This window comes from Tenrec ecaudatus, chromosome 5, assembly GCF_050624435.1.
Source record: "Tenrec ecaudatus isolate mTenEca1 chromosome 5, mTenEca1.hap1, whole genome shotgun sequence".
In the NCBI taxonomy this organism is placed as follows: Eukaryota; Metazoa; Chordata; class Mammalia; order Afrosoricida; family Tenrecidae; genus Tenrec; species Tenrec ecaudatus.
In genome coordinates, this window is record NC_134534.1 from 69,970,658 (window position 1) to 69,985,099 (window position 14,442).

Consider the following 14,442-nt stretch of genomic DNA (forward strand, 5'->3'; position numbering starts at 1 on the left):
TTATATGCACACGGACATATATTTTTCATATGCATCATAACTAAACTCATTACCATCAAGTTGCTTCCGACCCACAAGGGGCCTGTGGGCAGGGTCAGATTGCCTCTGTGCCTTCCTGAGACTGTATTTTGGGAGGAGAAAGACTCATCTCTCTCACTGGTGAAGTGCCTTTGCTTTCAGCTGCTAAATTTGAAAGCAGCAGTCTAAGGGGTGCCACGCTCTGCCCCCCGCTCCCCCCAGGGCTTCGCTTCCACTTACGGAGGAGGAGGCTTGAACAGTTCACAGAGAAAGGAATGAAACGATAAGGAAATTTTTCAGTGAGTTTTTGAAGTGTCCTCACATATATGAATAACAGATAGTGCACAGACAGTTAATATGAAGAATGATGTTCACTGATACATTAATATATCAAAACATATTATTTCCCATATGCATTCATGGGTTCTTTGGAACATTTGGAAAATATTAACTTTCTTCTTTGTATTTTTCCATATTACTTAAGCTTTACTTTATAGAAAAGTATAGTTTTTAATAAATAAATATTGTAAGAAAAAGCAATGTTTTAAAAAAAATCCTTCAATGTTGAATTATATAGCTGATCGATTGGTACCTGGGGGTAAAATTAATTATACCTGACTAACCACAAAATACCAAATGATATGAACATCAGTATAAATCGCTGGTATCACATAAATATCTTATTGACAAAGTTTTATAAGCCATTTCCAAACATTAAGTTTCTAAAAGTCCACACAATTTTTAAAACTCATTTTATTGGGGACTCATACAACGCTTATCACAATTCATTCATTCATCCATCCATCCATCCATTGTGTCAGGCACATTTGATGCCATCGTCATTTTCAAAACATCTGCTTTCCACTTGAACCCCTGGCATCAGCTCATTTTTCTCCTCCCTCACGTACCCCTAATAATTTATAAATTATTATTATTTTGTCATGTCTTACACTGCCCAGTGTCTCACTTCACCCATTTTTCTTTTGTCCATCCCCCAGTGAGGGAGTTATATGTAGATCCTTGTGATTGGTTCCTTCTTTCTACCCCACCTTTGCTCCACCCTCCAGGCATCGCCACTCTCACCACTGGTCCTGAGGGGATCATCTGTCCTGGAGTCCCTGTGTTTCTGTTCCTATCTGTACCAGTGCACATCCTCTGGTCTAGCTGGATTTGTAAGGTAGAACTGGGATCATGATAGTGGGGGGAGAGGAAGCATATAAGAACTAAAGGAACATTGTATATTTCATCATTGCTACCCTGCACCCTGACCGGCTCGTCTCCTCCCTGCGACCCTTCTGTAAGGGGATGTCCAGTTGCCCACAAATGGTCTTTGGGTCCCCACTCTGCACTCCACCCCCATTCACAATGATATAATTTTTGTTCCTTGATACTTGATACCTGATCCCTTCCACGCCTTGTAATCACACAGGCTGGTGTACTACTTCCATGTGGGCTTTGTTGCTTCTCAGCTAGATAGCCGCTTGTTTACCTTCAAGCCAATACTCCAGATGCTAGATCTTTTGAAATCCGGGCACCATCAGCTTTCTTCACCACACTTGCTTATGCCCCCACACAATCTTTATTTCGTACAAACCAAATCAAATCAAACCCACTGTCCTTGGGCTGATCCATGGCAGCAATCCTCTATGACAGAGTAAAGTTGCTCCCTCGGGTTTTCAACACTATAACTGTCTACAGGAGCAGACAATCCCATCTTCTTCCCACAGAGAGGCTGGTGGATTTGAAATGTTGACCTTCAGGCCAGCACCCTAAGCCTTATTCCACACCACCACCAGGGTTCCTTCACTGCCTTTAGTTGTAGTTAAATATAAATAATTTGCTGCTGCGGTAGGATTAAAAATGAGAAGAGACAGTGATAAACATCCATTAAGAGTTGGATGTAGAACGTATGAATTTAGGAAAAAATAGAAGTTGTCAAAAGGAAGCAGAATGCTCAAAGAGCTTTACTTTTGGCATTCGTGAGCTGACTTTGGTTTGTATCACTGGCTATTTTGAGTCAGACAGTCATGTGGTCAACAAGTGTAGAGTGATGACATCACAGTCATCATCAAAAAGAATCTTTCGAGTTTTATCCTGAAGCACAGCACTGGTAGGATAAGAACAATCTATATATCTACAAAAAAATAACAGTTTATGTGACTATTATTTGAAGTTCAACACTAACTATTAATGCCACAGGTGAAGAAACTAAAGAATCTTACCAACTTCTTGTAGTCTGAAATTGATCAATTATGCAACCAAAATGTATTGATAATTACTGGTGACTGGAATAGAAAAATTGAAAACAAAAAGAAGGATCAAGAGTGGTTAAAAATATGTTGGCAAGATGGGAGATCTCCTAATAGAATTTTGCAAGACCAATGAGTTATTCACTGCTAGTGCTTTATTTCAACAACAAAAATGGTAACCTCACCTAGTGGAATATACAGGAATTAAATCAACTGCATATGTGGAGAGAGACCATATATATTATCTCAATATTATCTGTCAAAACAAGGTCAGAAGCACTACAAAGCATATGTCCTCTGAATGCTCATTAGATGACTAAAATGAAGGCCAGTAAGGATAGTTATATTATTGTGGAGGTATGAAAAATAAAACAGAATTGGTAGAATAGTCCTTGTTATAAAACTCAATTGCAATTCATTAGTGCTTTATTTTTTCATTAAATACGCTATGATTTTCAGAAAGACATTTGTTTCCCACCTGCCTTTTTACTCTTCAAAGAACTATTTTTCTTGGCAGGATCACACCCGGAGATTTGGCTGAATATGGAGTTTGTATTTCCATTAATTCTGAAAATTATAGTTAGGGTTCAACACATTCTTAAATCTTAGTTAAATTTGTTCCCTTTTTAATAGGCCTCAAACACAGGTGTATTCAGCTTGCTTTAGTGTTAGAACAAGTTATGACATCTTATTTTATGTAACAATATTACTTTTTTAAAAAATCGGTTATTATGTATAGAGATGGTTTTGTCAAGATTTGGGGGGTCAGATTAGTCAAGCGTTCTTACAACCAAGTCAACTATATTCTTATAGGAGAATAATTCACAAAAGATGTTAATGATATCAACTATTCTGTCCCTCAAAACAGTTGAAATTGCAAATTTTCTGTAAAAGAAACACATGAAAAAGAACAAATTCACAAATAGAAGTCTGGAAGAACAGCTTCAATGTGCAGCCTGTAGAAGTGAAAGCATTGTTAGCCATGGTTAAGCATTAGTCTGCTGATCAAAAAGTTGGCACTTCCAACACACCAGGGGTTCCTGGAGGAAAAAGCATGATGGCCTGTCCCCTTCAAAACTGCAGTCCGGGAAGCTCTGTGGCGATGGTCTCCTCTGTCATACAGGTTTACTGTGACTTATAGAAGTGCCTTGTCAGCATTCCACAGCTGAAATGAAAGTTATTACTTGATTAGAATCACTTGACTCTATTCAGCATATAATTTGTGGTGGGCTCATACTGTTGTTAGGAACCTTGATTGTTCCAGCCCATCGGGACGCCCTGTGACACAGTAGAGCAGTCTCACAGGGCTTTCAGAGCCCTAGGCTTTAGGGAAGCCAGTGTTTTCCAGTCCAATCGGTGGGAAGGTTTGAACCTTACTTAACCAAGTCCTTAAACCTTTGTGTCATCAGGGATCACTGCCTGGCTCGTAGTAAGCATTTAATAGTGTACTGAATGTCAAACTGAATTGTTGGACATGATAAAGAAGATGGATAGTTCACTCTCAAGGAATTTAGTACAGATTTAGAGACAGAGATCCTAGAGACGTACTTGTCCAAGCTCCACTTCCCAGTTGAAGGCGCACAGATTCTGAGAGGAGAAGTGAATTGCCCAGAGCCGGACATGGCAGGAAAACCGAAAGGCATGCTGGCTTCTATTGGAAAAGGTGATTATGGTAAGTTAATCACACTAAAATGCAAAAATATACTGGTTTATAATGAAAAAATACAGAGATAATAGAGTCGATCAAAACTGTGAGAGAGTATTTGCAACTAACGGCATGAATGAAATTCCTGGGTTCACAGACAATGAACATATGATTGTGTTTGCTGTTGTTTGGTTCTGTCGATTGAGTTCCAACCCATAACAACCCTACACACAACAGAATGGAAAGCTGCTGGGACCTGCGCCATTCTCACAATTGTTCTGTCTGGGCCTGTTGTTGCAGCCACTGCATCAGTCCGCCTGTGAGGGCCTTCCTCTCTCTCACTGCCCCTCTGCTTTACCCAGCATGATGCCCTTCTCCAGACACTGGTCTCTCCACACGCCCCAAATAGCCTTGCTGTGATATCCAGTTTTTAACAAACAGACAGTTTGAGCTCACCCAGATAGAAGCTTCCTCCTTCAGGCCTCCAAGGTTAGTACTATAAATCTATGTTTTCTAATATTTGTCTTGTGATCTAATCTCATGAATAAACTCCCAATTCTGATTCATAGAGACCATAGAGGACGGAGTATAAATCACTGCAGAAAAATTCTGCCGCATCTTTCTCTCAAGGATGGATGGTGGGTTGCACTCCTGCCCTCTCCTTTTTGGTGAGCCCCTGAGGCCTGCAGCCACTAGGCCACCAGGGACTTTCAGTAGTCTATTAGGCGTCATAAGACCCATTCACTGTTTTTGTTAGGTGCCGTTGAGTTAGTTCTAATGCATAGCAATTTTATGTACAACAGATCAAACGTTGCCTGGGCAGTGCCACGATCGTGATGATTCTTCTGCGTGAGCCCACTGTGACAACCATTCTACCAATCCCGCCCATTTTGGGCATTCCTTTCTTTTGCTGTCGCTTCCCTTTGCCAAGTACAAGATAAAGTATTTGGAGCATACTGATATCATGTACCAAGGACAGGGATCAAGTCTTGCCATCCTAGCGTATAAGCAGCATTCTGGTTATACCTTTTCCAAGGTACATTTGCTAATTCTTTGCCAACAATAGTTTAAATGCATCTCCAAATTTCCTTATGTGTTGTCCAATTTTCACTTGTATGTAAGTTGACTGAGAATATCCTGGACTATTAGGAAGTTTGAGAAATTATTTAAGATGTTAAATGCAAAAAATGATGATCTAATTAATATAAGGGAGTACCCCCCAAAACCTGGAATTATTTTTTCAAAGCTATTTACATTTTTAACAACCTTATTACCTTCAAAGTACTCTCCATGACACTTAATACATTTGTCCACTCTGTGGTTCCATTTTTCGAAACCATTTTCAAACTCATCTGTTGGGTTGGCAGACAGCACCTCCCTCGTTTTTTTTATTCACTGACTCTACATTGTCAAATCGCTGTCTTTCAGGGCTCTTTTCATTTGTGAAAACAAAAGGAAGTTGCACAGAACAAGGTCAGGTAAGTAGGTACATGGAGCAAGAGAGGAATGCTGCTTTTTTGCCCCAAACGGGCACACTGAGATGGCTGTGTGAGCAGGTGCAGTGTTTAGGTGGCAAAATCAGTCCCTGGACTACCACAAATCAGGGTTTGTTGTTGCTGCACACTGTCACACACTCTCTTCAGAACCTCTAAATAGAAAGCTTGATGAACAGTCTGACCTGGTGGAACAAACTCCAAATGCACTACAAGTCAACATTTTCATCTGCTCAGGAAGTTGATAGACACCCAGAATAAGGTTTATCAATCAACATTTCCTCTTTTTTTTAGTGAGTAAACCACTCACACACTTGAGTTTTTCTCAGTGCTGGCCTTGTAAGCTGTGTTCAACATCCCAACAGTTTCTGTGGCGTTGTGCCCAAGCTGATAACAGAATTTCACAGGAGCACAGTGTTCTCTTAAATCGGCCATCACAAAAAATGAGGTTCAAGGGAAGCTGTTTTTACAGTTCACTGTAAATTTGCTGTGGCCAGAGAGAACCTTCCCAGGCGATACCACTAGGTGCACTAACTCAGAGTGAGTTGCTTAGTGCTCTTCCAGTAGGAAAAATGCATGCAATGAAAGCTCCGCCCAACGGAGATATTTTTCCACTTTTGGTGTGTGTGTGTGTTACCCTCTTGTGTATAAACTCACCTAATTCACAATTGAAAAATTTAAAAAATATATTATGGCTTGAGTCAACTGCACATTAATCCTCAAGTGATTGATTTGCCTTCGAACACTTTAAAGAGCTATTTGCCAACAGATTTACCCAATGCATTTCGTCTTTTGCTACCTTGGCTACTGGTTTCATTGGTGCCGATTGTAGACCCAAGTAAAATGAAATTCTTGGTGACTTCAACTTTCCTGTTTTTAACATGACATTGCTTATTGGTCTAGTTATGATCATTTTATTTTTGCTTTTATGCTGATATGTAAGTCATATGGAAGACAGTGATATTTAATTTTCCTCCCTAAGTGCATCCAGGCCTTCGTAGCTTCAGCAACCAAGGTTAAGTCATCAGCATCCTCCAGGCGGTTAATGGATCTTCCTCAGATCCTGATGTGATGTTCTTCATAGAGCTCAATGTCTTTGCTTATTTTCTCAGAATGTAGATCAAATAAATATTTGTAGGGATCAACCTTGATGCACATGTTTCCTGATTCTGATTTCAGGCCTTGTACTGTCACCTCATCCCGTTTGAAGCACAGTACTTGGTCAATGTATTGGTCCTGCATGAGCACAAAGAAATAATCTGGAAGTTCCATTATTTTTGATGTTGCTTATCGTTTTTATGATCTTTGTGTAAGATATTTTTGATGCCATGGTACAATTCATCTGGTCTTTGGTGATTAGTACGTAATGTGACAAATCTATTCTTGAGATGATCTCTAAATACTCAAGTAATATACTCAAGGTTCACATTGTAGTGCACCTAGACTTGTTTTAATTTTTTTCAGCTTTAACCAGAGCTTGCTTAGGTCACTGATGGTCTGTTCTGCCGTCTCCCTCTGGCCTTCTTCTGTCTGATGGTATCTTCTCACAGGTAGAGTGTATTTGACTTGAGTGTATTCTATCTAGAGAAGTCAATGGGCATGATCATCATTCATTTTGTTGAAATAAATGCCATGAGTGAATTATTGATTATTTTCGATGAGTAAATTATTTTGAAATTTTCTATCTTGAGCTCTCTGATGTCATTCCTCTCACTAAGATTATATTTTGTAACTGCTAAGCTATCTCTTTTGCTTCCAACTTTCACATCCAAGAAGCTTTCAACTGATGAAAATAAAAGGATGCCAATATTCCTGATTATGCCCAGTTAACTTGTGCTTTATACAATTGATGTTTGTATGGATTGTGATAAGGGTTGTATGAGCCCCCAATAAAATGATTAAAATAAACAAATAAAATGAAGAAATGGCTTGCTAAAATTGAAAAATAAAATTGATGTATATATGTATCATTTTATTGGGAGCTCATACAACTCCCTGCTCATTCCCCCCTTCATAAACCCTTGATAATTTATAAATTATTATTTTGTTATATCATACAATGTGTGACATCTTCCTTCACCCACTTATCTCGTGTTCATCCCCAAGGGAGGAGGTTATATGTAGATCCCTGTAATCTGTTTCCCCTTTCTACCCCACTCTCCCAGTATACCCACTCTCACCACTGGTCCGAAGGGATCATCTGTCCTGGATTCCCGGTGTTTCCACTTTTTATCTGTACCAGTGTACATCCTTGGGTCTAGCCAGATTTGTAAGGTAGAATTGGGATCATGATAGTAGGAAGAGGTGGGGGGAAGCATTTAGGAACTAGAGGAAAGTTACATGTCTCATTGTTGCTACACTGCACCCTTACTGGCTTGTCTCCTCCCCGTGACCCTTCCATAAAGGGATGTCCAGTTGCATACTGATGGGCTTTGAGTCTCCATTCCGCAGTACCCCTCATTCACAATGATGTGATTTATTGTTCTTTGATGCCTCATACCTTATCCCTTCTACACCTCATGATCACACAGGCTTGTGTGCTTTTACCCTGTGGGCTTTGTTGCTTCTGAGCTAGATGGCTGCTTGTTTACCTTCAAGCCTTTAAGACCCCAGACACTATATCTTTTGATACTGGATACCATCAGCTTTCTTCGCCACTTTTGCTTATGAACCCTTTTGTCTTCAGTGATCATATAGGGGGGGGGTGAGCACACAATGATATGATTTTTTGTTCTTTGACGCCTGATAATTGATCCCTTCAGCACCTTGTAATCACATAGGCTACTGTGCTTCTTCCATGTGGGCTTTGTTGCTTCTCAGCTAGATGGCTGCTTACCTTCAAGCCTTTAAGACTCCAGATGCTATATCTTTTGATAGCCGGGCACCATCAGCTTTCTTCACTACATTTGCTATGCACCGTTTGTCTTCAGTGATCATGTCAGGAAGGTGAGCATGATGGAATGTCAGTTAAATAGAAGGAAGTATTCTTGCATTGAGGGAGTACTTGAGTGGAGGCCCAATGTCCATCTACTACCTTAATAGTAAACCTCTAAATATATGCTCATAAATCCATATCCTCATCCTCATATATAAATATATTTATAAATATATATGCCTTTATTTTGACCTCTGTAAATGCCCTTTCCCTCTTAGATCTTTCCTCTATTTCCTTGGATGTACCTCTTGTCCCACTATCATGCTCAGTCTTCATTTGGGTTACAGTAATTCCTCTTGGTTACATTACCCTTGATCACGCCCTACCAAGCCTCCTATACCCTCTTCAACACTGATTTGGATCACTTGTTGTTCCCTTGTCCCTGGATTTGTTAACACCACTTCCTTTCCCCTCACTTCTCCTTCTCCCTTGTTCCCTCTGGAACTGTCAGTCCTGTTGTTTTTTCCTCCAGATTGTTCATCCAGCCTATTTTATTTAGACAGACCTGTGGAGATAATAATATGCACAAAAACAAGACAGAGAAAAACCCAGCAACAAAAGAAAAGAAAACAACAACAACAAAAAACCAGTGACAAAACAGAACAACAACAAAAAAGAAAAGCTTGTAGTTAGTTCAAGGACTGTTTGTTGGCCTTTAGGAGTGTTTTCCGGTTGAGTCTGATGGGTTGCCAAGCCCTGGCCCCAAAGTCTATTTTTGGTATTCCCTGGGGACTTGGTTGCTCTGTTCCCCTTGCTGTTCTGTTGCACACGCTTAGTGTTTTGCCTCGGTGTGGTGGGATCAGATCGGGCACAATTCCCACACTGTGTCTCCAGTGTTATCTCCTGTAGAGCTATGGGTCAGTGAGAGATGTCATGTCTCATTGTGGGTCCGGCCGTATGGTCCTCTCTGTGCACTGGCTGCTCTGAGTGGGAATTTTGTCATCAAGGCTTGGTGGGCCAGGATATGGTCCACTCTCTCTTCTTCCTCCTTCATTTGCTTCCATATGCTCTGATCAGACATGTACCTCTCTCTGAGCTACAGCTTCAGTGCTTTCCTCTCAAATAAATTCTTCTGGGGGGAGGGGCAGCTGTCCATGTAGTTGGGATTGGGGCCGGCCCCTCAGCACATGGTATATTTTTTGTCAGGGTTCCAGTCCAGCTTCATGTAATGATTAAAATTATGGCAGTTGGCATAAAGACAGAGGATTTTCCCTCTATACTAAGATACAAATGGCCCTCTGATAAATGTTTGTCATTGCTTCTCCTTTGTCTTTCACTGCTAACACTCTGTTATTCATCTGTCTCCCCCCCTTTTATTTATTTTTTATTTATTGGGGGCTCTTACAGCTCTTATCACAACCCATACATATATCCATTGTTTCAAACACATCTGTACATATGTTGCCATCATCTTTTTCAAAACATTTTCTTTCTACTTGAGCCCTTGATATCAGCTCCTCATTTTTCCCTCTCTCCCCCACAAACCCTTGATAATTTATAAATTATTCTTTTTTTTCCCATGTCTTACACTAACCACTGTAACCCTTCACCAACTTTTCTGTTGTCCATCCACCACATAGATTATTGTGACCGGTCCCTCCTTACTTCCCTACCAATTCCCTTACCCTCCTAGTATTGCTACTCCCCTTATTGGTCCTGAGGGGTTTCCCTGTCCTCAATTCCCTGTGTTTTGAGCTCTTATCTGTACCGGTATGCATGTTCTGGTCTAGCCAGAATTGTAAGGTAGAATTGGGGTCATGATGGGGGGGGGGTTGTGTGAAGCATTAAAGAACTAGAGGAAGGTTGTGTGTTTTGTTGATGCTATATATATATCTTTTGATAGCTGGGCACATCAGATTTCTTCACCACATTTGCTATGCACCCACTTTGTCTTCAGTGATCGGGTCGGGAAGGTGAGCATCATGGAATGCCAGTTTAATAGAACAATGTGTTCTTGAATTGAGGGAGTACTTGAGTGGAGGCTCAATGTCCATCTGCTACCTTAATACTAAACCTAAGAATATATGCACACAGATCTAGTTCCCCATCATCATAAATAAATATATTTACATATTACATGCCCATATTTACACCTCTATAAATGCTCTTTGCTTCCTAGTCCTTTCTTCTATTTCCTTTTACTTTCCTCTTGCCCCACTATCATGCTCCGCCTTCATTTGGGTTTCGGTAATTTCTCGTGGTTACATTGCCCTTGATCAGGCCCTACCAAGCCTCTTACACTCTCCTCTCCAGTGATTTGGATCACATGTTATTCCCTTGTCCCTGGGTTGGTTAACATCACTTCCTCTCCCCAACCTCATCCTCTCCCATGTCCCTCTGAAACCATCGGTTCTGTTGTTTCTACCTCCAGATTGTTTATCCCACATATCTTATCTAGATAGACTGCAGAGTTAACAGCATGCACAAAAACAAGACAGAACAAAACAAAGCAATAAAAGAAAACAAAACAACAAAAACCAGTGACACAAAAAAGAAAAGCCTATAAATAGTTCAAGGTCTGTTTGTTGACCTTTAGGAGTGTTTTCTATTCAAGTCTGATGGGGTGCCACATTCTGGCCCCAAAGTCTATTTTTGGTATTTACTCTGACCTTTCTTGCTCTGCTCCCCTTGTTGTGTTGCACGCCCTTAGTGTTTTGCAAATTTTTCTTCCTAATATATTTTCTAGCCAGCTTTATCTGATACATATAATAAAACTACGTTTTTATAATTATTACAATGAAAGTAGGCATTTCTCTATTTTATTGTTTCTAAAACTTTTAAGTTGATTTTTCAGCATTTTCCAAAAAAATATTGTTAACAAAGTGTTAACTTGTTTTCATCATTAATATTTCTTATATTATTACATTGTTTAAAACTGCTAGAACAACATTATAATGCCATTGATGAGAAATTTTCTTCATCTCCTAAAATCAAGAGATTGTTTTAGACAACCAGAAGGCATGATGCAACTCTATGCTATAGTTTACCTTATTTGGAAATTATTCTTCTACTCCCAGTTGACTTAAGGGTTTTGCCACATTGTTTTTAACAGATTATGACACTGAATTATATTAAATGCTTTTTCATTACCTATATAGGTTTTGATAGTTAGGTTTTATGTCAACTTGGGTGGGCCAGTATTCTTTCATTAAATGTGGTCAACTGCATTTTGGGATCTTCTGTGAACAACCAAGCAGTTGTGGAAAGAAAGTTGTTAGCTGATATCCCGTCAGTTATGACCCATAGTGACCCTAGATTCAAAAGAACAAACACTGCTGTGTCCTGCACCATCCTCACTATTTGTATGGTTCGCACCCACTGTTGCAGTCATTGTGTCAGTTCATCTTGTTTCAGGTCTTCCTTTGTTTCATTGCCCCTCCATTTGACCAAGCATGAAGTCCTTCTCCAGGGACTGGTCTCTCCTGCCAATGCCTGAAGTATGTAAAACAAAGTGGCACCGTTGTCTCTAAATAGCTTTCTGGTTGCACTCTTCCCAGACAGGTTTATTTGTCCTTTTGGAAGTCCATCTATGTTCAATGTTCTTAGTCAGCACCATAATTCAAATGCATTGATTCTTCTTTGGTGACCCTTATTCTCCTTAATCTGTTCAGAGCCTCGATACCCTTGAGGCAGTTTTCATTCATGTGTTGTCTATTCTTAGTATAAATTGACAGTGTGTGGGACTAGTTGGCTTCTATTAGATTAGGATCCTCATCTGGTTCGTTGATCCCTTATGCTACCCGCCAATACCAGTAACCATCCGTGGGCTGCTGACATTGGATTCACTTGGCCGTCTCAGATTTAGTCAACTTGGTGTTCACCAGATTGTGGGCTTTCTGCTTTGTCTTCCTGCTTCCTAATCATGAAACCCTGCAGCTACAGGAATCAAGAAAAGCCTTGAGGTTGTATGTGAACCATGGACTTGAATTGGACTGGGCTTACTAACTTCTACAACTGGGTAATCCATTTATTGATCTCTCTCTCTCTCTCTCTACACACACACACACACACACACACACACACACACACACACACACATTCTGGTTTTCCTTCTCTGAGAGCCCAGTCTAACATACAGATATTTCAATAATTTTCTACACTGCCCTTTAAAGATTCAAATATAAGATTACATTTATACATTTTAAGTAAATCTTGAACTTGGAGATATAGTATATTTTGATATGTTATACTATTATGGTGAGAGTCTTTAGGGATATCAAAGGTGCAATCTTGGTAGATTTCCTTGAAGGACAGAGGATCTTCATGGGACTTATTCTGAAAAAGTTTTAAGAAAATTAAAATCTGCATTGATGAGAAACAAATCCAGAAAAGTTGAACCGAGGAAAATGTTTCCATCATAACAATGCACCTGCTTATTCCTAGCAGGTAGCAAGGCCTTTTTGTGAACATTTTGTTGGGAAACTTATACCCCTGATCTTCCTTCATCAGACTTCATGTGTCTCACTCATAGTTCTTTGAAAACAAGCACAATCCAAGTCCCTCAAGGATCTTCAAACTGCAATTTGTCATGATATAAACTGAAGAATGCACACAGAACTTTCATATCATTGTATATCAAATTAAGTAAATTATTAACCAATAAGAGGGTACAACTTTGTATCAGGATCTGGAAGCGTGTAAGCAAAGTCTTCCATCTCCATTGTTCTTTTAGCTGCCCTTGACCTTTGTGGTAGTTATATAATCTAGTGTCAATTTGGGACTTGAGTGGATTGAGTGATGAGGTAGAGTCCAGTCTGTCAATCGGGTCATAGCCAATGAAGCCTTTGTGTGGGCATCATCTTCTCCTGAGAATTCTGGGAAATCCTGTGTTTTCTCCTTGGAGGCAGGAGACACCACTCTCTATCTCTCTCTGTTGTCTCCCCGAGAGATACCTTTACTGACAAGACAGATGTCACTATGCTGATAGACCCATGCCCTGGGAACTGAAGGAGCCACGTGAAAACCCCAGTCTGTGCTGAGATGCTTTTACTGCCTGCCACTGAATCCCAAAGACTTTGTACCCACTGGTCTGTGATCATCCTGCTTCCGGCATCATTGCATGTGTTTTGTGAGTCTGGAGAGGACTTTATAGATTGGTATCAGACATATGGGCTCATACCGATTTATCAATTCATTTCTATAGTCTACCCAGACTGACACAATTTTGCAGGCCTTCACTCAATCACATAAATATAAGCCACTTAAGCCCCTGATGATAGGTCCTATGTGCTTCCCCAAAACATCTTCCTGTGTTCCCCCTCAGAACAAGCTCATCTTTGGCTTGTAGAACAGGCTTCTCTTGACCCACTCGGGGTAGGGTCATCTTGGCGCTGCTCTTGGTCATTGCTGGCTCTGCAACTAGGTCCTTTCTGGGTATCCCCCTTTTTTCATGTCACGTGAGCTCTTGAGCCACGTTAGAGCTGTTTTAGGAGATTCTCTCCCTTCTTTCCAATTTTCTGTTCTTTTTCCCTCTGCTTCTTCCTAATGCTTCCCTACCTGGAAAAAATTATTTACATTAATTTTGCAAAGAATCATGGTAAAAGGAAGTGATCTCACCAACTTGGTCATGATAGAATTTGCAACAAATTTCAAAGGAATAAAAGCAAATATTTATTTTGATTATAATGCAGTTACATTTGAGATAATTACTTAGACAACAAAAATTCAAAATCAGAATATGTTTCTTAAGAACCATGATCAAATAGGAATAATAAAAATTATAAAATATTTGAAACTAAAATAACTAAAAAGTACAAGTCAAAACCTGTGTGGCGTAACTAAAGCAATCATAAAGAAAAATAAACAAAAGTTTAATCTTAAATGCTATATGTTAGGAATTTTGCATATATGAGGTTCTTCAAAAGGATCATGAAGAAATGGAGTTGAAAGAGAAAACAATTTTCACAAACCTTTTGAAGCTTCCTTGTATAACTCATTGTTGTTATAGGACCTATAGAACTGAGCACAACTGAGTACAGACGTGGTGTTTCTGAGGCTGAACATCTGTAAAGCAGCAGGCGGCCACCTCTTTCTTCTCCAGAGCAGCTGGTGGGTTCAAACCATCAACCTCGCAGTCAGTAGCTAAGCACTTTAATCATTGCA

The 14,442-nt window shown here is 39.9% G+C and overlaps 1 pseudogene; it reads left to right on the forward strand.

The window, feature by feature from the left end:
* The first annotated feature begins 3,887 nt into the window (after positions 1 to 3,887).
* LOC142449112 (PEST proteolytic signal-containing nuclear protein pseudogene) overlaps positions 3,888 to 14,442 on the forward strand; it is a 50,452-nt pseudogene continuing 39,897 nt past the window's right edge.